This window comes from Lissotriton helveticus, chromosome 2_1 (genome assembly GCF_964261635.1).
Source record: "Lissotriton helveticus chromosome 2_1, aLisHel1.1, whole genome shotgun sequence".
NCBI lineage: Eukaryota > Metazoa > Chordata > Amphibia > Caudata > Salamandridae > Lissotriton > Lissotriton helveticus.
The window spans coordinates 95,899,806-95,921,927 of record NC_136059.1 but is presented as its reverse complement, the minus strand read 5'-3'; positions in this window follow the sequence as shown (position 1 = coordinate 95,921,927).

Here is a 22,122-nt window from a genome sequence, read left to right as displayed (position 1 = left end):
GGTGCATGCCCCGGTCTGTCCCAGGTAACAGATGCACGCCCAGGTCTGTCCAGTTGACAGGTGCAGCCCCAGGTTTGTCCCAGGTAACAGGTGCAGGCTCAGGTCTGTCCCAGGTGACAGGTGCACGCCCAGGTCTGTCCCAGGTGACAGGTGCATTCCAAGGTCTGTCCCAGTTGACGGGTGCATGCCTCGGTCTGTCCCGGGGTGACTTGTGTATGCCCCGGTCTGTCCCAGGTTGCAGGTGCACGCACGGTGGGTCCCAGGTTGCAGGTGCACACCCAGTTCTGTGTCCGGTGACAGGTGGACGCCCAGGTCTGTCCCAGGTTATCAGTACACGCCCAGGTCTGTTCCAGGTGACAGGTGCATGCCCAGGTCTGTCCCAGGTGACAGGTGCATTCCCAGGTCTGTCCAAGGTGACAGGTGCATTCCCAGGTGACAGGTGCTTGCCCAGGTCTGTCCCAGGCGACAGGTGCATTCCCAGGTATGTCCCAGGTGTGAGTAAGTACTAACATAGGTGGGCTGGCCACTCCACAAGGAGCAAGGACTGCAGTACTCAACCTTCAGACACGCACCACTGGTCGAACAACCCACAGTACTAACATCATATCACACCACGTCCCACTTATACATGAACACAGACGCTGAGAAGCCACTCGAGGAACACAATCACAGTGGCGGTTCCTCCGCTAAGGTGGAGGAGCGTTACCCCACTGCTTTTTCGGAGTGAACTAAAGGAAAAATAAAACTGGACATTATTATCATTTTATGTGTAGTAACAAAAAATGGGTAGTAGTGTTCCCAAAAGGGAAAATGTCCGCACATTCGTTCGGTTTCTCTAGGTTACGTAAAGTAAGATTCTTGTACAATGTATTAGTCACGAACACAGGTGCTCAGGTGGCCCTCCTCCTAACACTCACCACCCCAGGGTGTTACCCAGCACACAAATTGTGCAATAAATTGTTACAAACAAAGAAAGGAGGGTTTCACCGGCACTCTATTCGTAGATTTTAAATTTAAAATGAATATCTCTCTTCAATAGTAAAGCTCCAAGTGGCACGGTTTTCCACCTATAGTGTAAGGAGATGGGCACCAGTTTTTTCAATGTCCATAACAGTGCTAACGATTTTTTGTAGAGACAAAGATCCAGTGCAGAAAGTAGTCTTCAAATCTTTATTTCAAAAGTTCAAAGTATATATAAAAAAACTTCTCATTGGTGCTACAATGACGGGAGTCCCTGGTTGTTAGTGAGAAACGCTGCGACGGGTACACTGACGTATTATGGTCGTGAAGGGGGAAAAAATGATTGAAGGCATAAGACCGTTACTCCAAATACTAGGAGATTAACGGTAATAGAATCACAAATCTACATGTTTAGAAGATTTTAAGGACGACTACTGAAACTAGCAGTGAAGAAGGATTTCTCTGTGAGGGAGACCGTGTTCTACACGGTTATACGACCTTCAACTGAATGAGCAGCTACTCGACATAATTCATTTTGACTGCACACTATCTCACCATTACCTTTGGAGGTAGCTTGTATGACTACAAAGACTTAGATAGTCCACTATCCTGGAAGGATTTACCTGTCCACAACCGCACTGTTCCTGTCAATCAGATAGGCTGATTAAACTTAGAAACGGAAGAACTATATGAAATTTAATGCCTTGAAAAAGTCTCAGGATTGAGACGAAACACGTGTCGGCGTTGTGAGCTGAGAAGTTTTTTTATATATACTATGAACTTTTGAAATAAAGATTTGAAGACTACTTTCTGCACTGGATCTTTGTCTCTAAAAAAAATTGTTAGCACTGTTATGGACATTGAAAAAACTGGTGCCCATCTCCTTACAGTATAGGTGGAAAACTGTGCCACTTGGAGCTTTACTATTGAAGAGAGATATTCATTTTAAATTTAAAATCTACGAATAGAGTGCCGGTGAAACCCTCCTTTCTTTGTTTGTAATCATTCTATGTGTTCCTGCTGCGGCAGCTGGGCAGGCCTGGGCTGCTCTGAGGACAAGGGCAGGGGGAGTGGTTAGCTCACTTTGTTAGTGCACAGGAATATTTAGCCAGCCGTCTCGGGCTGGCCAAACATTCATGTGCACTTTTGTATGTTCCTCACCCAGGCTGTATTGCAGCTTGGGTGGAGAACATGGCAAGTCTCCCACTGCCTGTCTGAGCGCCGAAGCACGGCGCTCAGACCAATCGCAATGCTGCACTTCAGTGTTGTGATTGGCTATGGGGAGCCTGGGTCTGCTTCATGTTCCAGGTCGGAGCGAGGGACTACGGAGGAGAGACTCGGTGAGGAAGCGGCGAGAATGTACGTTTTTTTCTTCTTTTCTTTTACACTCGTTTCCCCTGTCTCTCCCCTGACTCCTGCACCCCCCCCCACCCCAAACCGTGCCGGACGCAACAATCCCAGGAGGCTCCTTAATCCCTGATAACTCAGCCCTGGAGTTACTACTACTGGAGGAATCCATAACTCTGGGAGGTTGCAGAGTTACAATGGGTTTCAAGTGAGATCCTCACGACCCCTTCAGAAAGCAGTTATTTTTCCTTTATTTAACTGCTTAAAAGCTGTGGGGCGCCGCTCATCTGACTTAGCGGAAGAGCCGCCACTGTTAGAAAGGTAGAATTACTGAGGGAATAGGCAATTCCTGTCCTGATTCACTGGTAATTCCTCGTTTTTACCCACTTGTTCGCCCTTTCTTCGCCCCGGAGGAATATTAATGGTTCTCCAGTGTTTCCCACAAATCATGTGCTGAAACAATTTCCTTTGTGGTATAGTTCCATTTTCACAAGGGACTTCAGCCACGCCCTTTTTATCATATCCTTCGCGCTTATGCTATGCTTCGCGTTTATTTTGTTTTACTAGAGCACCATGTGAACGTTTGTCAGCCGCTTCCAAGTGATTTAAGAGGTACAATGGAGACAATACAGTCGAATCGCTCTACCGGTTAGAGATGGAAGTCAACAATGGAGTCCAAGGGAGGAGCTTGGCGGGCATCCGTGATGGCCGCGTGAGCACAGCGCTCTCCGGACCCCCGCCACTCCCGGCATGATATCCTGAACATATCCTGATTCTTCACGAGGATTTGTATAGAGGACACCGGGCTGATCTTCCTGTGGATTTTGGAATTTGATTTGGACCAGGGGCGCCGAAGATACGACGACTCAAACTTTCGGGGTCCGCCCTCGAGGTGCGCCCGGGTCTGGGTGAGGCACTGTGGCCGACTCTGAGTTGAACAACAGCGGCAGGGGGATTCGACTCGTGGGTCCCCCTCTTAAGTTTTGGTTTCGTTTCTGCCTCAGACTGAGACATCTGGCAGAGGAGTCTGGCCCTTGCTGGGTCCAGCGCACGAGACTGCTGTTGTGCCTTTGGCTAGCTTATTGTCCTTCCAGGCTGGTTCACACCTAGTGGTACCCTCGCCGCTGCCTTTTGGTCTCACCGCCCTACTCTCCTGCGGCCATTCCCATCGGGTCGAGTGTGTCCCTTGTGACGCGGTCTCCAACATGGCGGGCAGAGGGGACCGAGAGACACGAAAGACCAAAACGCCCCTGCGTGGGGGCCCGGTCCAGTCTAACGTTATGGACCGGTACACCCATTCGAAGGGGTCCCCTGGAGCCGCCTTGCCTGGCCCGAGTGCAGTTGACCACCCTGTGGACTCGTCGACGGAGCCGTCCTTGCAGGACATCATGGGCGCCATTTCTGGCATGAAGGAAACAATAGGCCAACAGTATGAAGCTTTGGCCCACAAAATCGACACCGTGGCCATTGATGTGAACTTGATTCGGGCCGACCTATCTAAAACCAATGAGAAGGTGAAGTCATTGGATATCAAGTCATCCAGCCTCACGGCAGACGTCTCGGAGATACAGACGGAGATTGGCAATCTCCGAAGGGTGAACGATTTCATGACCCGGCGCTTGGAGGACTTTGAAAACAGGGCACGTCGTTGTAACGTGCGTGTGGTTGGCGTTCCGGAAAATCCGGACCCGCATTCTGTTAATCTCCTGGTCGAGGACCTGATACAGAACTACCTCTCTCCGTCTGGGTTGAGTAAATTCTTCGCAGTGGAACGTGCCCATCGTGTTTCGGGAGGCCAGGGCAAGCCGGGCGCCCCGCCGAGGCCTATTGTTGCGAAACTCTTTCACTATAGGGACCGGGACGCTATCCTGCAGGCATTGCGTGTGAAGGGCCCGGTGGCCTTTGAGAATGCCACGGTGAATTTCTACCCGGACTTTTCTCAATTGGTGCAGAAACAGCGTATGGGCTTCCGTGGAGTCAAGAAGCGTCTCCGGGACATGGGACTGCGCTACGCTATGCTTTTTCCGACCAGGCTGCGAGTTGAGTACAATGACCGGACCTTTTTCTTTGATCGGCCTGAGTCAGTGAATGACTGGCTAGACTCTCTGCCGGACCAACCTCCTGGGACTGAGCCTGCTGAACACCCGGGTGGTGCCGAGGGTGGTATAGAGAGCTGAACTACTTGTCTATGCCCGGGTTTCCTTGCAGCGTAACTTCTTCTGGGATTTTATGCCTAAGTGCCTCTGTTTACTGTGTGTTCTCCTCGTTATTTGTCTTGATCGGGGTGGCGGGTGGGACAGGGCCTTTCCTCCTCTGGGGTCTTTTTGTAGAATGGGGGTTCTTGGGCGACAGGCACACTGCATGTTGGGGTGGCTCTTTAGCTTCTTGCAGGGGTGCAGGGTGGGGGGTGTTTTCTTGTTCGTTGGGGGGTGGGTTGCTGGGAAGTTTGATGTTCATGTTTTGTTTTCTCAAGGCGATTCTATTTTGCTAATGATGTTTTCTGGGTCATGCTCATTGGGGGGGGGGGGTTTCGGCATTACCGTGTGGGATGGGGGGTAGCGGGTTGAGGTTTATTTCGTGGAATGTCAATGGTCTGGGGGATCGTATAAAGCGGGGTGTGGTGTTGCGATGTCTACGACGTTTGTCTCCTGATATTGTTTTTCTACAGGAGACCCATCTGGTGGGCAATACATGTCGTGCAATGAATAGGTGGGGCTATCGCCTCGTCGCACATTCGGGGTTTACCACGGGTTCCAGGGGGGTGGGTATCCTTGTTCGGGCTTCCCTCCCCCTGGCAATTGATGATGTGATCCTTGATGATCGGGGGCGTTACGTCGTCCTTGTGGGACGCTATGAGGGTCGGACCCTTTCCCTGTTTGCCGTTTATGTGCCCCCCGGTCTACAGACCTCTACCTTTTCCGATTTGGGTCGAGTGTTGTTGAGCCTCCCTGATAGTACTCTCTTCATAGCAGGGGACTTTAATTCTGTGTTCTCCGGTCTGCATGATCGTCACCCCCCTAGGGACACTCCTTCGGCCCAACAATGGCTAGGTGGGTTTCTGGATACTTTTGGTTTGGTGGATTGTTGGAGACTCATGCACCCTACTCAGCTTCAATACACTTTCCATTCCGGGGCCCATGGGAGTCTGTCTAGACTGGATTATTTCCTGATGCCTGCGGCGCAGTCGCCGGCTGTTCGGGAGATTAGACACCTCCCCCGGGGCATCTCGGATCATTCTCCGCTCTGGCTTTGTTTTGAGGTGGGGGTGGAGGCGGCGGGCCGGGTGGCTCCTATCAATCCATGGTACCTCACCTCCCCCGAGACCCGTGGTCTCTTGATCAAGTCGTTGGACAATTACTTTCTAGACAACGAGGGGTCTGTCTCCTCTGCGGTGTCCCTATGGGAGGCATTTAAGACAGTGATCCGTGGGCAGGCCCTTTCCCTTATTGCTGAATCCAAGAAGGCGAGGAATCGGGAGGTGGTGGACCTTGAGAGGGAAATTGTTGAGATAGAGGCTGACTTGGAGTCGAATGTTACTCCTGGTAAACTCCACGCCCTGGGTCTGAAACAATTTGCTTATAGGTCTCTGGTTACGGACGCGGCTAAAATGATGTTTCGGGAACAACAGGGTCGTTTGTATGATGTGGGGGACAAAGTGGGTAAATTGCTGGCGTGGTTGGACAAGAAGGAGAGGGCGAATCGTGTGGTACCAGTGATTCAGACCTTGAATGGTGTGAGAGTGACTGACCCGGTTGGGATTGTGGAATGTTTTGCGGACTATTTTCGTGTGGTTTATTCCCCTGTGTCTGAACGTGATGTTGATGACTCTCGCCTCTTGTTGCGCGATATAGCTCTGCCCTGTGTCTCCGATTTAGACCGAGTCTCTTTGGAGTCCCCTTTCTCTACGGACGAGATAGCGACTGCCATTCGCTCACTCCGTTCGGGCAAGGCTTTGGGCCCGAATGGATTGCCAATTGAGTTGTACAAGCTACGTCCTGATAAGGTGGCGCCCTATCTTCGTACCATGTTTTTGGAGTCCCGGGATCGGGGTATTCTCCCATATGATCAGCGTCTGGCTATGATCGTTGTTATTCCCAAAGAAGGTAAACCCCGGGACCTCTGTTCGTCTTATAGGCCCATTTCCCTGTTGAATGTCGAACCCAAGGTTCTGGCTAAGCTCCTGGCTACCCGCCTCCTGACGGTTATCAGCAGCTTGATTCATCCGGATCAATCCGGATTTATCCCGCATCGCAACACGGCTCTTAACCTACGTCGTCTCCACGGAGCCATTGCGAGGGCGGGGCTTCTGACGGAGCCAGCCATTTTGGCTTCGCTGGATGCCTCGATGGCCTTTGATACAGTAGAATGGCCCTATCTTTGGGCGGCTCTTGAGAAATTTGGTTTCGGCCCTGGGTTTATTGGTTGGGTGAAATTGTTATATGCCGAACCCTTGGCACAGGTTGTGGTCAATGGTCGAGTTTCTGTCCCCTTTTGTCTTGGTAGGGGGACCCGACAGGGATGCCCCTTGTCTCCGTTGCTTTTTGCACTTGCCTTGGAGCCGTTAGCTGCGTGGCTTCGATGGGAACCTTCCCTCAGAGGGATCCGTTGGTCACCAGATTTTGAGGACCGCGTCTCGCTTTACGCGGATGACATTCTTCTCTACCTTACTTCCCCACGCAAATCTTTAAACGTCTTATTTGACGTTCTCACTTCGTTTGGCGCTAACTCTGGTCTGGTTATTAATTGGGCTAAGTCCTGTGTGTATGTTCTCTCGGGTGTTCTGCCCCCATTGCCGGATAGATTTCCTATTCAGGTTGTCCAGTCGGGCTTCAAATATTTGGGGATCTTTATTACACTGGATTCTTCACTCCGGTTCGAGCGTAATCTCCTCCCCCCGCTTCTTAGACTGCGACTGGATGTGGCCCGCTGGCGTAAGTTACCCCTGTCTCCTCTGGGCAGGGCGGCCCTTTTTAAAATGATGTCTTTGCCACGATTCTTATACGCCCTTCAGAATTCCTATGACGACGTTCCCGCAACCTATTTTCGAGAGATTGAGAGTCTCCAAAGGCAACTGATTTGGGACGGACGTCCACGTATTGCCCTTGCGAAACTTACCATCCCTTGGTATGACGGGGGCATGGCGCTCCCTGATATCAAAAGATATTATTGGGCTACCCAGCTGTCTGCCATTAATCATGCAATGTATTCCCCGGGTCGGGATCCGGCCTTCGAGATGGATAGACTCCAGCTGCCGGGAGGGGATTTTAATAGAGCGCTTTATTCCAGATCGGCCGGGCGCCATCTTACGGGCCCGTCCAGGATTGCAGTCAGTGTGTGGCGCACCGCGAATGTGAGTCTGGGATGGGAGAATCGACTGACAATGGCTACTCCGCTTCATGCTTCCGAACGTTTGGGATGTCTCTGGTCTACTAAGGGCTTTGACCGCTGGGATATGATTGGAATATGTAAAGTGGGTGATGTCTGTGTAAAAGGTGCAGTGACGTCCTTCGAGGCCCTTCAGGCCGAATATGACTTGAGCGATAGAGAATTCTTACGATATCTGCAGGTCCGTCATGCTCTGGCCTCTGTTCTGACTCCTGGTGTGACCCTGCCCGAGTCCTCCCCCCTCGAGGATCGCATACTGGATGGCCACCTTCCCGATAGCACTATCTCCCTGATTTAGAAGAAACTGATTAATAATCGCGCTGACTTACTGGTCCGACTTCGGGAGGTTTGGGTCGGTGACGGGCTGGACTTGGATGACGAAGATTGGCAATCGGCACTCCCTTCTCCGAAAGAGGACGCCATCCCCGCCCGTCTCCGCTTGGTTCAGCTTAAGATCCTCCACCGGGTGTATGTAACTGGTCCGCGTCTGGTAGTGATGGGTTTTTCCCCGGATGGTTTATGCAAACGTGGTTGTGGGATGAGTGCTACATTTCTGCATATTATTTGGGAGTGCCCTGCGGTGGCGGCCTACTGGACTGATGTGCTTGCGGTGATGACTGTTGTGACTGGAATTGCCCTGCGGCATGAGGCCCGACGGTGTCTGTTGAACGTGTGGGAACCCACCGACTATTCTGTGGCCCAAACTAGATGGGCGACCTTGGGATACATGGTCGCAAAGCGGGACATTGCGCAACTCTGGGGCGCCTCTAAACCTCCCGATGCTTCGGTGTGGGAGGATAACATGGACTGGTCCATGTTCCGCGAGAAGACCGTCTATGTAGCTAGGGGCAGGCCCAGGGCGTGGACGAAGATTTGGGGTCAGTGGAACGACTATCGTGGGAATATTTGTACTCCTCCCTTGGTTGACGCACCCGATGTTACCCTGTCTCCCTAGGCTGATGTTCCCGAAATCTCTCATGCTGTTCTGTGATTTTCCTATCCTCCCCGCGGTCCCCCCCCCCCACCTTGCCAAGTCCCATTGATTGTGCTTTTGTGTTCCTGATTGGTAACTTCCCCTCCGCCTTCTGGGCCGACTTTGATTAGTATGCATTCGCCTTTTTGTAGTTTGCTGTTTTTATATGTATAAAAGGGAAAATTGCTGTGTCCTATCCGATAATTTGAGTAACAGTTGGAGTTTGACTTATGCCTGACCACGGGAGAGATCGTATGCTTCTTACGTTGTGCTTTGCTGCTAGCGGCCAGCCCGTGTGGTTGTAGGCCCATCTTTGTAACTCTTATTTGATTGCTCAATAAAAGTTTTTAATCCCAAAAAAAAAAAAAAATGGAGTCCAACAGTGATGGTTGATGGTATGACTCCTCGCCCAGTCTTACAGGCACCACTGCTTGAAGTGAACAGAATTTAGGTGGGACAAGCCTTGGCATTGATCGAGAAAAAGCCCCCACTTCCACTGGCTTGCAATTGGCAGGTTGTATCCACTCAGCAGATTTGGTGTTAGGTATCTGACTACACTGTGGAGTGTTTCTTACAAGAAACATCTCATAACCATCAGTTCCTACCGGAAGCAAAGTGAAGGACCATGGAGAACTTGGTATGGTTAAAGTACTTAACAAGTAGTTGAGAAGAACTCAGGCACAACAAAGTAAAATGAGCACCAACTCAACATTCATAGCTATCCCTACACTCCACCATCCCACTGCCAGCATTGCACATACTCCGTGCACTGCATCCCGACACTTCAGGCTCCACACAACATGCTCACCACATTTAATGGAAAAACGAAACCCATATAAACAGGATGAGAACAAGGAACCTGCAATAAGACACAAGATAATCTTTGTGCCTCCCAAGTAGCATCCTATGCCTACCGCTGCATCTGACTCAATACTCCCTTGAAGGAACTACACACTCATCAGGAGAACAATTTACAACAGGACTGGAGCAGCTCCCCTTTTCAGTGTCTACAGCATCTTCCTCCAACCTGGCGTTGAGAACAACAAAGAAAACATCATCTCTGCGCTCACCGGGTTGGTCATCAAAGCCATTGAGTATTAATACCCTGTTCAGATTCCATCCAGTACAAACTTCACACCTTCCATTTATTGGAAGAACTCTATAAAAGAACAATGTTTAGTATGCAATTGGGAAACTTTGAATGCTGCACAATTTGCATAAGCGCTGAAGCCAAATATACAGCAAACAAACTCTAATATTTATTATTTTATTTATTGATCGACCAATAGCATGATTATAACCAGCATAAAATCTCAAATACACACATTATCACATAATACATTTAAGAACATTTCTTTAAACAATGATTTAAAACCTTTAAATTAACTGTCAATTAGACATAAAAATTGCAGTTTTACAATTCTAAAAAAATGAAGAGACAGATGTGAAGACACATTTAATAAAAACAATCTAACCCCAGGGCTTATTGCGATAAAACGTTTGATCTCTGCCTCCAGGCATATAACAGGTATCTGGTTATTACAAAAACAAGCCACTTTGTTGTGTCTGACCGGAATATGCGTAGAGCTTCGGAGGGTCGTGCGAAAAAAGCAATCGGCAGGCTGGAATAATCCATGTTTTCCTTATGCTTCCATACGCAGGGCACAAGAAAAAGAAGTGCTTTATGGTCTCTTGCGCAGTATAACAGGATGGGCGCAGGGAAGATATAGTAACATTTGCCCAGTTGTTTTTCCATGCGTTTAATGGAAGGGTCCCTAACCTGAACTGAATATAAAGTGCTCATGCCTGAGATGGTTCAATTTCATCCATATACATGTCAAAGTTAAAATAGCTTTTAACATTTAAAAATTGCAGGGTTAAAGTGCCATATGCTGCAGTATCATCACAGGAAGAATTTATGAAATTCCAATATCTCTTCTTCAGCAAAGGGGTCATTTTTTTGGGTCATTTTTTTGGGAAATAGAGTGTGGGGCCTCCTACATGGTATCCAAGCCCAGCCTATACAACCACTCCTGACCCTATTAAACTAAGGCAATTGGCCTTTTTGGCTTTGGAGAGTTAATTGATTCCACCGCTGCTTCTTTTACGAGAATCTCCGTTATGTTAGTCAAATTCTAACCCAAAACATCAGTGCATTGTAAACAGCAAAATGTGAAATGGAATTGATCCCTAAATCGAGGCGTAGTGGCAATATTGGTGTATTGGTAGGGACATTGAGGATTGTCCTTAAAAATTTATTTTCCACTACCTCTAACTCTTTTGTATTCTCCAAGCCCCACAGTTCGGCACCGAAGAGGGCTGCACCTAGGCATTTGGCCCAGTGTATTTCAAGTGTGGGGGACATTGGGCAGAAGGTCGAGCGTCTAACCCTCCTTGCAATTGCGCAGTCCACAAGCTGTAATGCCAACGCGCTCTTCTGGATTTGGGGAGTCCATGCTAAGTTATCACTAATTCTGACTCCCAGGTAATCAAAAACCTTAACCTGCTCTAGGCAGTGGGGTACCCTGCTTCGGTTTCCCCTTGGTGGATTTGTAAGGGTTACAAACCATATATTTTGTTTTGGAGCAATTCATCTCAAGGCCCCGGTCTTTACAAGCTTCAGCAAACTTGTTTAAAATATTCTGGATACCCAAGGGGGTTCTTAGAGATGAGCAATGTGTCATCTGCGAATAGCAGGGAGGGAAAAGGGCTACCTACAAATCTAGGAGGATCACCCCCACAGTCATATAGCTCTTTTATTAACCCATTAATGTACAAGGTAAAAAGGGTTGGGGCGACCACAGAGCCCTGGCGTAAGCTTTATAGATTGCTATACTATTGGAGAGACTGCCATCTGACTTCCACCTAACTTTGGCGTAATTATTATGGTGTAGACGAACCAATAACTGAAGTAAGTCACTTGGGAGTTCTAATTTCCTGAGTGTACCCCAAAGCTTATTACGATCAATGGAGTCAAAGGCCGTTTTAAGGTCGACAAATACAACATATAGGTGGCCCTTCAGGATCTTCACTTCCTTCCAAATAAGCAGCAAAAATCTAAATACTTGATCTAGGGTACTTGTAGATGACCTAAAGCCTGCCTGCAGGTGGGAAATAATGTTATTCTCCTCCATCCAATTTTGAAGTCGTAGTAGAAATACTTTGCAAAAAACGTTTTGAGAGACCTCTGTAAGATTTATTGGTCGGTAATTTGAGGGATCCCCTTTCTCTCCTTTTTTAAAAATGGGAATTATTTCAGCTCTTTTCCTGGTTGGGGGAATATCCCCACCACGTTGGATAGCATTAAAGACCTTTTGGAACCGTGGGCCCCAAATATTAGGCTCAGTTTTATACAAATCTCCTGGGAGTTTATCTAAGCCAGGGGCTTTCCCAGCCTGGAGTTGATTGATTACTACTATAATTTGATTAAAGGAGAAGCCTTCTACATGTTCCTTTGTTGACACTAGGATGTCTTCCCCTCCAACTACTGCAGCTACCTCCTAGAGATTAGGGGCCTCTCCAGTGTAAAGCCTTTTAAAGTATTCTTCCCACACCTGTGGTTGTATATAATAGTCATCTTCACTGACCTGCTTAGTTGAGCCCTTAGAAAGTAGGTGCCAAAACAGTTGACTATCCTTCTGTCTAGAGGCCTCAGCCAATATGCACCAGTTATCAGCCTCCCAGCTTTTCTTTGCTCCAACCTGGACCCTTTTGTACATTATTCTTCTATTCTTGATATCATCTCGAACTCCCTGCTTGACTGCCACCATTAGATTAACCTTTGCTAATCTGCAGTCCTCATTGTACCACTGGGCAATATTTTGTTTGGACGTATTAAAACTAGATGATTTACTAAAATATTGTTTCATGTTATTAGACAATTTCTGAAAGCTGTCTAAGATAAGGTTGTCCTCTTTTTGGTCTAGGTCATTAAAGACCATAAGAGTCTGTGCCACTTCTTCGTCAATTTTGGGAGTGTTTTCCCATCTGCTATAACCTTGGGCCATTTAATTCTTCTGTTATTATTCGTAGTTACTATCGGGGCTGCTGTTTGAGGGGTTTGATTATGAAAAATAGGGAGGCCAGTTAACTCCAAGAAAAGAGCGTTGTGATCACTATCAACACGGTTTTGGATGGTCATATCCTTGACATATGGCCATAAGTCAAGGTCCACCATGATATAGTATATCCTACTTTTAATACTCCCCCTCCTGAATGTAAATTTGGCTGCCTCATCAGAGGGTGTCCGCCCATTACAGGCTCGCAACCCTTGAGCTAAAGTAAGAGACAATGGGGCAGATTTACGTTAACTGGCGCATCCCCAGGGATGCGCCAGTTAATGTGCGCCACAGCTCCGCCACCCATGGTGCGCCGCATTTACAATGCGGCGCACCATGGTGCAAGGCAGGGAAGATGCGTGACGCATCTTTCGGCGTATGGGCGGCGCATTGCTGGAGTCATGTCGCAAGTGCGACATGACTCCTGCAATGCACAGGGGCCACCCCTACATTGCATGGTGCATCACCCTTACGCCTGCTTCAAGCAGGCGTAAGGAATTGACGTAGAAAGTGACTCAGTGAAATCTTGTTTCACTGATTAACTTTCCAGGGGTGTTCCTGCGACGGAACGCCCCCCCCTGCACCGAAACGTCTACATGAAACCTGATGCAGGTTTCATTTGGCGCAGGGCCTTACACGTGACGCATCTCCATAGATGCGTCACGTTGTAAATGCCTCGTAGGGATGCGCCACGTTTACGCCGCCTTGCGTGACGCAACAGCGGCGTAAACGTGGCGCAAGGGCCTCATAAATCTGCCCCAATACCTGTTGTCCAACTTTAGTAAGTCTTTAAATGGGAGAAGTATGTAGCTTATTGAAACCCCCAGCTTGCTCCTCTTTGTGTGCTAGCTCTTGCACATAATCTACCGGCTCATAGGTCGTGTTGAAATCGTCAGCAAGAATAAGATAGAGCCCTCCACTACAATTCTCTAGATAGTTAACTAGCGTTGTTATAGTTTCCGAGTGTGTACTGTGGTTGGTGAAATCAATGCCATGGATCTCCTGGGAGCCTACCCCAATTTCACATTCCAATGTTGTTCTAACCCATATTAACAACTGTGCAGCCGGACGGCCCGCTGTTGATGGCCTGGCCTCAATACTAAGGGGCTCATTAGGATGGCGGACGGAAGGATGACCGCCGTCCTGGAGTAGGCGAAAAAAGCCTTTTTCCGTCCGCCTGCCGTGGACACTCCGACCGCCATATTAGGATCGGAAACACTGTCAAAACTCCATACACGGCGGAAGAGAACGCACCGCCGCGGAATCACACCCGACCCCGCGGCAGACGTAACCAATCCAGAGACACCGCCGTACGGAATGACGTCTCCGACCGTGTCCCAAATCACGATGGCGGAAAACACACATAAAACCGCTGCGGAAAAACAACCTGCCTGAACACGGCGGATTCCCCACAGCCAACAAATCACACATTGCGAAAATACCCACCACAAGCAGCGGCGGTCTCAGGTGTACTCTGTCCGCCGCGGACGGGGTTTGTTGTACTCTGTCCGCCGCGGACGGAGTTTCACGACATTATTATCCTAATCGAAACGGTGGGTTATCCGCGGAGCGGTCGGGAGTATCTTGGCCGCGTCCTTGGCGGACGGAACCCATTTCCGTCCGCCATCCTAATCGACCCCTAAATGTGGTGAACCCCAACCGATGTACCCGCTCTGTCGCCCAGGTTTCCTGAAACAGGCATACATGATTACCATCCTACCACATTCAGGGTCACTTAGCTTAGAATTGATTCCGGCAATATTCAAGGAAACAATCTGTAGTAATTGTTCAGCTCCCACGCTTCCCTATTGCCTGCAACTAAGGGGCCATTAGGATGGCGGGCGGATTGCCTCCGCCATATTAACATGGCTGGGGGGTCCTTGCGACCGGGGCGGAAAAGGGTTTTATAGCTAGCCATATTAGCATGGGCTTCTTCAGATGCCTTTCCGTGGCGGCAATGCCACCACAGAAAGGCATGCGGAGTCTGCTTTGGGGGCCCGATGCAGGCACCCATGGACTCCGGGGGGTGGGGGGTGCACATGGGGGGTACCTATGGTAACCCCATCACTTCCATGCACAGCATGGCAGGCACCTGCCATTGTGGCGGGCGGTGCTGAGTGGTAGGAATGCTGGCCACGGGACCCCCGCCATTATGGCGGGCGGTCCCATCCACTAGTAGGATGATGGGCGGATAAAGTCCACCCATCGTCCTAATGGCCCCCTAAGTGTTGAGTTTGCATACATTGGTTTTTGGGCCGTTTCGTGGGGGTTATTTGGGTGGGAGAGGTGTTAGCTGTCTCATTACATAAGATATTATCAGTAGTTGTTATTCCCTCTACTTGGATGGTTGTGGCTACATCATATGCCGACATTCCACTCCCTTGATTTAGTCAGTCAGGGCTATCCAAGTCAGTAAGGGCTTCATATCTATTGCTAACTCACTACGGAAAATGGACTTTCCTACTTGGTGATTCTGGGTTAGGTGGACAGTCAGTGGGGGATATAACCCAATCGGCTTAAGATGCCTATAGAAGAAGGTGCACAGTCTAAATATCGAGTTTTAAATATCGACCTACAGAAATATCGAATTGGAAATATCCAAGGTACAGAATATTGAGGTCCAGAATATCGACCCAAAGGTAAGTATATCGAATGTTATTATATCGATGTAAGTAATATCGAAGTTAGTAATATCGATATCAAATATATCGATGTTACTAATCTCGATGTTACTAATATCGATATTTGTATTATTGTTATGTATTTTATTATGTATTTATTATGTATGTGTTATATGTTTTTTGTTAAGTATTTTACTTGTTTTAAATTAAATGTGTACTACTTTTTATATATTAATAATGTTATTTTTTAAGTCAATTTTATGTTTTAGTACCGGAGCGGGTTGTTGGTTTATAGGGGAATAGGGTGAGAAGTAATTTAATTATACTAAATTAATTATTCATTTTTAGGAATTATAAATTAATTTTAATTATTTTCATGTTTAAGTTCAGTAGCGGGTTGTGGGTTATATATGGGAATTGGGTGAGAAGTAATTTAATTGTAACTAAGCAATGATTTATTTTTATTTATTGGTATTGATAATAATTTATTTTTAATTAATTATTAATTGGCAATTAATTATTTTAATGGTAAATCATTTTTTTAATTGGTAATTATTTTTTTTAATTGGTAATTAATGTTGATTGGCAATTAATTTTTTCATTGGTAATTATTTTTTATTAATTGGAAATTATTTTTTATTAATTGGTAATTAATGTTTCATAAAAGTATTTTTGGTATGAAAAATAATTGTATTGTTTAATATTTTTTAATTGTTAATCAATTTATAATAATTAATGTTTTTGTTATGAAACATATATATATATATATATATTTTTTAAGTTTAAAAAAACCTTTATTAACACACGTGCTCATATACACAGCTTCGTGCCTACAACCATACATGGCTGGCAGCAAATCACTTTGAATAAGGAGGAATGTAAAAGTGCCATAGGAAGTATACAATGACGCAGCAATCCGCTGACAACCCTCTCCGGGCAGGCCGCACAATATTCTATCGACCATATCATCAGGTTACAGAAGACCAGTCTCTCTAGGACATCAAGGGGAGTGACATGCAAACAGTCTAGTGGTACGTAAACCATATGATCATCATGAAACATATATCGCTCTTCAACTTTAAATACATGGCAGTGCGTGTTAATTCCCGCCCCGGCGGCAGTGGAGATCCGCTACCTCTTCCGCCTATGTACATCGTCTGCAGACATGTGAGGATATGGCAGAAGGTATTACTGTTGTGACGGTGCAAATCTATATTTCATGCTTCGCCTTACCCACATTGTGTATGGCCTAAGGGGGGCATCAGCCTTGCTCTCCTACATCATCAATATCCTATTCCCATCCCAGGCACTACAGGGCTCCGAACAACCTATCACCCAGTGCTGCCAATTCAATCCCTTTGGAATAGTCCTCGAACCGCCGTACATCGTATCCCTGAAAGTGTCCTATACCCATCTATTCTGATATTTCTGTGGGGGTAAGTCCTCCTGCCTCGCCAGGCATCGTGTCTGTCAACTCCTTTGCTGCTGTCTGTATAAAATATGATTGAAGTGGACCCCAAATATCAGCCGGTCTAGATGCTATGGGTTGCATTTCTGAGTATATGCCATATTGTTCCTGACAGTGCACCATGTCCCGTATCCAGTCCTTAAATTTAGGAGACCGCCCCCTGCCCCATCTGCACGCCAGTCGTCTCTTCGCTAACAATAACGCTACATTGGTGAATTTTCTATTGTTCTTTGGGATCTGTGCTGTGTAACCCAGCAGAAACACCAGCGGATCCATTTCCAACGTACCGTCAATCATAAGTTCTAGCGCCCCATGGACCTGTGACCAGTATTCCTGGACTTGTGGACACTCCCATGCCAGATGGAGGAAATCAGCACCCCCCTGCCCACAGCGCTCGGGACAATCTGATTCTGTAAGCTTGAACCTAAATTTCCGGGCTGGGGTGTAATACAGTCTGTGCAAGAACTTATAGTGGATGATTTTAAAACGACAACTGGACATCAGCGTGCCCGAGAGTCCACAGCAGTATTCCCACTGGTCATCTGTGACGTCTCTGCCTAGATCCTGTGACCAATGCTCTCTGGCCGTGCCCACCACTATCGGTAAACCGCTGCGCAAACTCTTATATATGCTAGACACTAGATGTGTGCCATCCGGGCTATGCAGCACTACTGTAAGGGGAGCCACGCTGGGGGGTTCATGTGGATAATCAGGCAACATGGCCTTCAGACCTTCCCGCAGCAATATGTAATAAAATATTTCCAGAGGGCTAGGGGTATGCTCCCCAAAAAACAGATCCCGAGAACGAAACAAACCACAAGGGAATAGATCGCCCCATGTGTGTATATTCAGCCGACGACACTTATTGCAAAAGCCCGTCTCCTGGAGTATCGCCATCTGAGGGTGGTAGGACAGCGGCATACGGGGCGTATACAACATTGACACTTGCAGCCGTCGTCCTATCCTTTGCCATGCGTCTATGGTGCATGTCACTGTGTTGGGCGGAATGTCCAACGCGGTTGTGGGGGCATAGACAACGCCAGTTAAGGGTAACGGATGGGCAATCCAATCTTCGACCGCTATCTGCGGCATGAAACTGGCAGGTTTCATCCAGTGGTACATATAGTGCGCCTGTGCACTCAAATAATAGATCTCAAAATCGGGTATGTCAAAGCTGCCCATATCGTAAGGCTGGCCATGACCGTCCATTTAAGACGCGCTTGTCGACCCCCCCAGACCAACCGGATGACTTCAGACCTCAATGTTTTAAAAAAATATGACCCTGGATAAAACGGAATGTTAAGAAAAAAGTAAAGAAATCGGGGCAAGATGACCATTTTGATAAGGGAAACCCTGGCAGCCATGGATAGCGGTAGCTTCATCCACCTCGCCACCAAGTCCGATAATTTGGTAATGGCAGTGCCATAGTTCAGCCGGATAGTCTCTTCCTTATCCCTTGATATTTGTATCCCCAGTTAGCGCAAATCTGCATGACACCACTCCAAGGGATAATCCAACGGGAACTCAGATACAGCAGTCGTTAATGGGAATAGTTGAGACTTCCCCCAATTTATCGAGACGCCAGATAGGCCGCCAAAGGCCACAAACTCCCGCAAGAGTGCATTCAGATTGGTCTGAGGGTCCTTAACATAGAGTGTAACATCGTCTGCATACAATGATATGGAAAGCTGTCTCTGAAAACAATTAAAAGCACTACTCTTGTGCATTTGCCGAATGCGACATGCCAACGGTTCTATCGCTATGGCGAACAGTAAGGGGGACAGTGGACACCCCTGACGAGTGCCTCTCGTAATCGCAAAGGCCTCTGTAAGATGACCATTCGCCAGCACTTTCGCCTTAGGAGCAGTATATAATAGGCGTATCCACTCCACAAAGATTGGGGGAAAACCCATCTTGTGCAGCACTGTGAACAGATATCTTCATTCCACGGAGTCAAACGCTTTGGACGTGTCAAGAAATACAGCGGCTAGAGGAACATCCGGGGCCACTGTCTGACTCAGTGAAAAAACCGTCCGGAGGTTGTGAGAGGTCGATCTCGTGGGTACAAAACCCGACTGATCAGGCAATATGATGTTAGTCATGAGTAACGAAAGTCTCGTGGCTAATACCTTGGCAAGGATCTTAGCATCGCAATTAAGTAGTGACAGAGGGCGATAAGAGTCACATTGTGAGGAATCTTTACCTGGCTTAAGTAGAGATGTGATAACCACCTCCCTCATAGATCGAGGAAGTACGCCCACATCTAGTGAGTTCTCAAACACCTCTCTCAAAACCGGCGCCATGATGTCAATATGATTCATAAAAGGGTGTGGTGATGGACAGAGCATCTGAATTAAGCAGACCACTCTTACCCAGTCCAAAGATCAGGGCTTGATCCATCACCGTTTTTTAGCTCACTGCACCATGCCAGCTCAGAACTTGGCTATATGCAAATCGAACTGTTGTACTTTGTCGTTTAACAATGGCGACCTATCAACCTCAAGTCCTCTGTTTATTGCTGTACTTTGGGCAGCAGTAAGCTAACAATATAAAAAAAAGGACTAACGTCCTTAGAGTAAAATCCGGTCGACACACATTCTGCAGGACGCCTAACAAAGCGTAACGGTTCGCGTAAAACGGTAAGCTTAGCAAAACGAGCAAGCACTAATGTGCACTGCATCGTTTTTAAATAACCAGCAGTAGGTCACTAAAACGCGTTTTCTCCTCTTCGTTCGCAGCGGATAATATAACAACGAGGAAGACAAGACCAATGTACTGTTCACGAGGCTCACAGGTAATAATTGCATTAATTTCAAAATACTCGGAACTAAAGTTTTTTCGGAACGCATAGATACTTACTAGAATGTTTATGCATTCTTTACCCTACACAGGATTTTTCATTTATGCGTCTATCAAAACAGATACAGGTGAGCAAATGTAAACTTCTCCCTCTTTTTGGATAGAACGCGTGTTGAAGTTAAAATGAATTAGTTAAGTGCACCCCCAAGCAACTATAAATACACTTCAACAATACTTTTGCAGATATCCTATACATAAGAAAGATTCAGGTAAACGTTTTCTAAACTTAATTCATTGAATGCGATTCATCCATTCATTATTTATTATTTTTCCGTGAATTTTTTGAATAATAATATGATACTCAAAAACCTTTTTCTCTAGACGTACTATTCGTCATGTAATAATACAGACCAACATAGGATTCGTTGTGTTGCCCTACCTCCTCGGTAAGAATTGCTAAACCTTTAAATTGCAAAATTACTTAGTCACAGAAATTTTGTAATCCTCACAAGCGTCATGAGTAACAGAGTTTCCTTTTCCTCTCTTTTCTTTCCTTTAAACAGACCCCTGACGAAGGGGCATTCGCCCCGAAATGCATTGGGTGTTTAATGTTTAATTCTCATTTTTTGATGATCGACATTGTAAAATAATCTGTCATATGATGATGCAATGAGATAACAATTGTTCATTACAAATAGCCATGAACAACAGTAATATGAAATTGTAATATTCTTTGATGCTTTTTGTTAAAATTTGCTTTGAATGTATTATTGGAGGATTTGAATTTATTGTTGTGCGTGTTAGAGTCCTGGTGACCTTAGGCACCAGGCCACATACATTATCCCAGTAAGCCAACATTTGTCTACATTTGCGAGCATCTTTGAGTCCACGTACATTCCATGATAAAAAAGTGCATTTATTAACGTCTACATCCCCCATCGATATTGCCCTGCGTATTTCCTACAGTCACCCATCGCAGCTCTAGACTTTTCAACCTGTCGCAACAGTCCATTCCATACCACACTCCCTTCCGCATCGCCTACCCCAAACATAAGCTGTAGATAGCACAGTACTTTGCATCAACAACCAGTATAGTACACTCCAATACAGCACAGGAAGGCTCAAAGCACATTTGTGTATATCGCACTCATTCAACACATTCAACCCCCACACATTCTCCCACGTCCCACCCCCCTCCCACTGAAGCAACCCCAACCTGCCAGTTTCTCCACCCTCCCCATCCCACCCCAAGCTCCCCATAGGTCCAGGGCCAAAACACGCCCTAAACAATTGGAAACAATAAGGGTATTTCCAGCTGGGTAGCATTCCAGGTGGCAACACGATTACCCCTCACACCCGCCGAAGCCACACAGGGAAGTGTAGCCCAGACAGTGGAAAGAGGGGGTGCCCAGCGATCAGCATTGTGGCAACCCATGAGCCATACCTCGCCACATCCATGCAATAAGCAAAACACAGAACAGAGATAACGTCAGCTCCAGTCTCTGAAACAGTTCAGTACTCACGTACAGGTTACCAGCACAGTGATAAGTTCTCAAACCCAATACAGTTACTGTTCTTCCTCGTCCATCCTCTCAGGTGGTGGGTCAGGAGCCTCTTCTCCATCCCCATTGTGCTGCGCCGCACGTTTGTAGTGTTTGATGAACTCCTCCACCTGTTGCGGTTTCGTAAAGAACTTTTGCCGCCCCTGATATGTTACTCGCAGGCGAGCTGGTTATAGCCGTGCGTAGTCCACCTGCATATTACGTAGTTTGGCCTTTACCTCAAGAAACTACCGACGTTCCTCCTGTACCATTGGGATGAAGTCAGGATAAATGGTAAAACTGTTGCCATCAAACGAGAGTGAGTTGGTGCTATGGGCCGCCCGCAAGGCCACATCCCTATCTCTATAATTAAGCAGATGGGCGTTGATGGGTCTCGGAGTCATGCCTGGTTTGGGTCTGGGGCCCAAGGATCTATGCGCTCTCTCCACTATAAATTGGGGTGAGAAGGCCTCGGAGCCAACCGCCGCAAGCAATAACTTCTCCACGTATTCCTCCATCTTGCCCACATTGGTCATCTCCGAAATTCCTACTATGCGAATGTTATTGCGTCTACTTCTCGCCTCCAAATCCTCATTCTTGGCCGCTATAATCCGTAACAGGTTGTCCATCCTGGAAAGTTGTGACGTGTGTCGTGTCGTGGTGTCCTCTGCGTCCGAGATTCGCTGCTCCGCCTCCTTCAGTCGCCCCTCATGTACGTCCAGTTTGTGAACTACCGCATCCATGCGTGAAGACATCCTATCCACTTTATCAGCTATCTTTGCGAACCCCTGGCGCAGTTCACGAAGAACTTTCTTGAGGTCCGAGGAGGCATCCGATGGGCCCGCAGTGTCTTCACTAGTGCCTGCCTGATGCTGCTGGTCCGGCCCGGTACGATTCGACTTCCTGGCAGCCTCAAACGTGATCTTCGGCTGCTTTGCGTCTGGTCACCCCATTCTCGCCACAGCTCAGA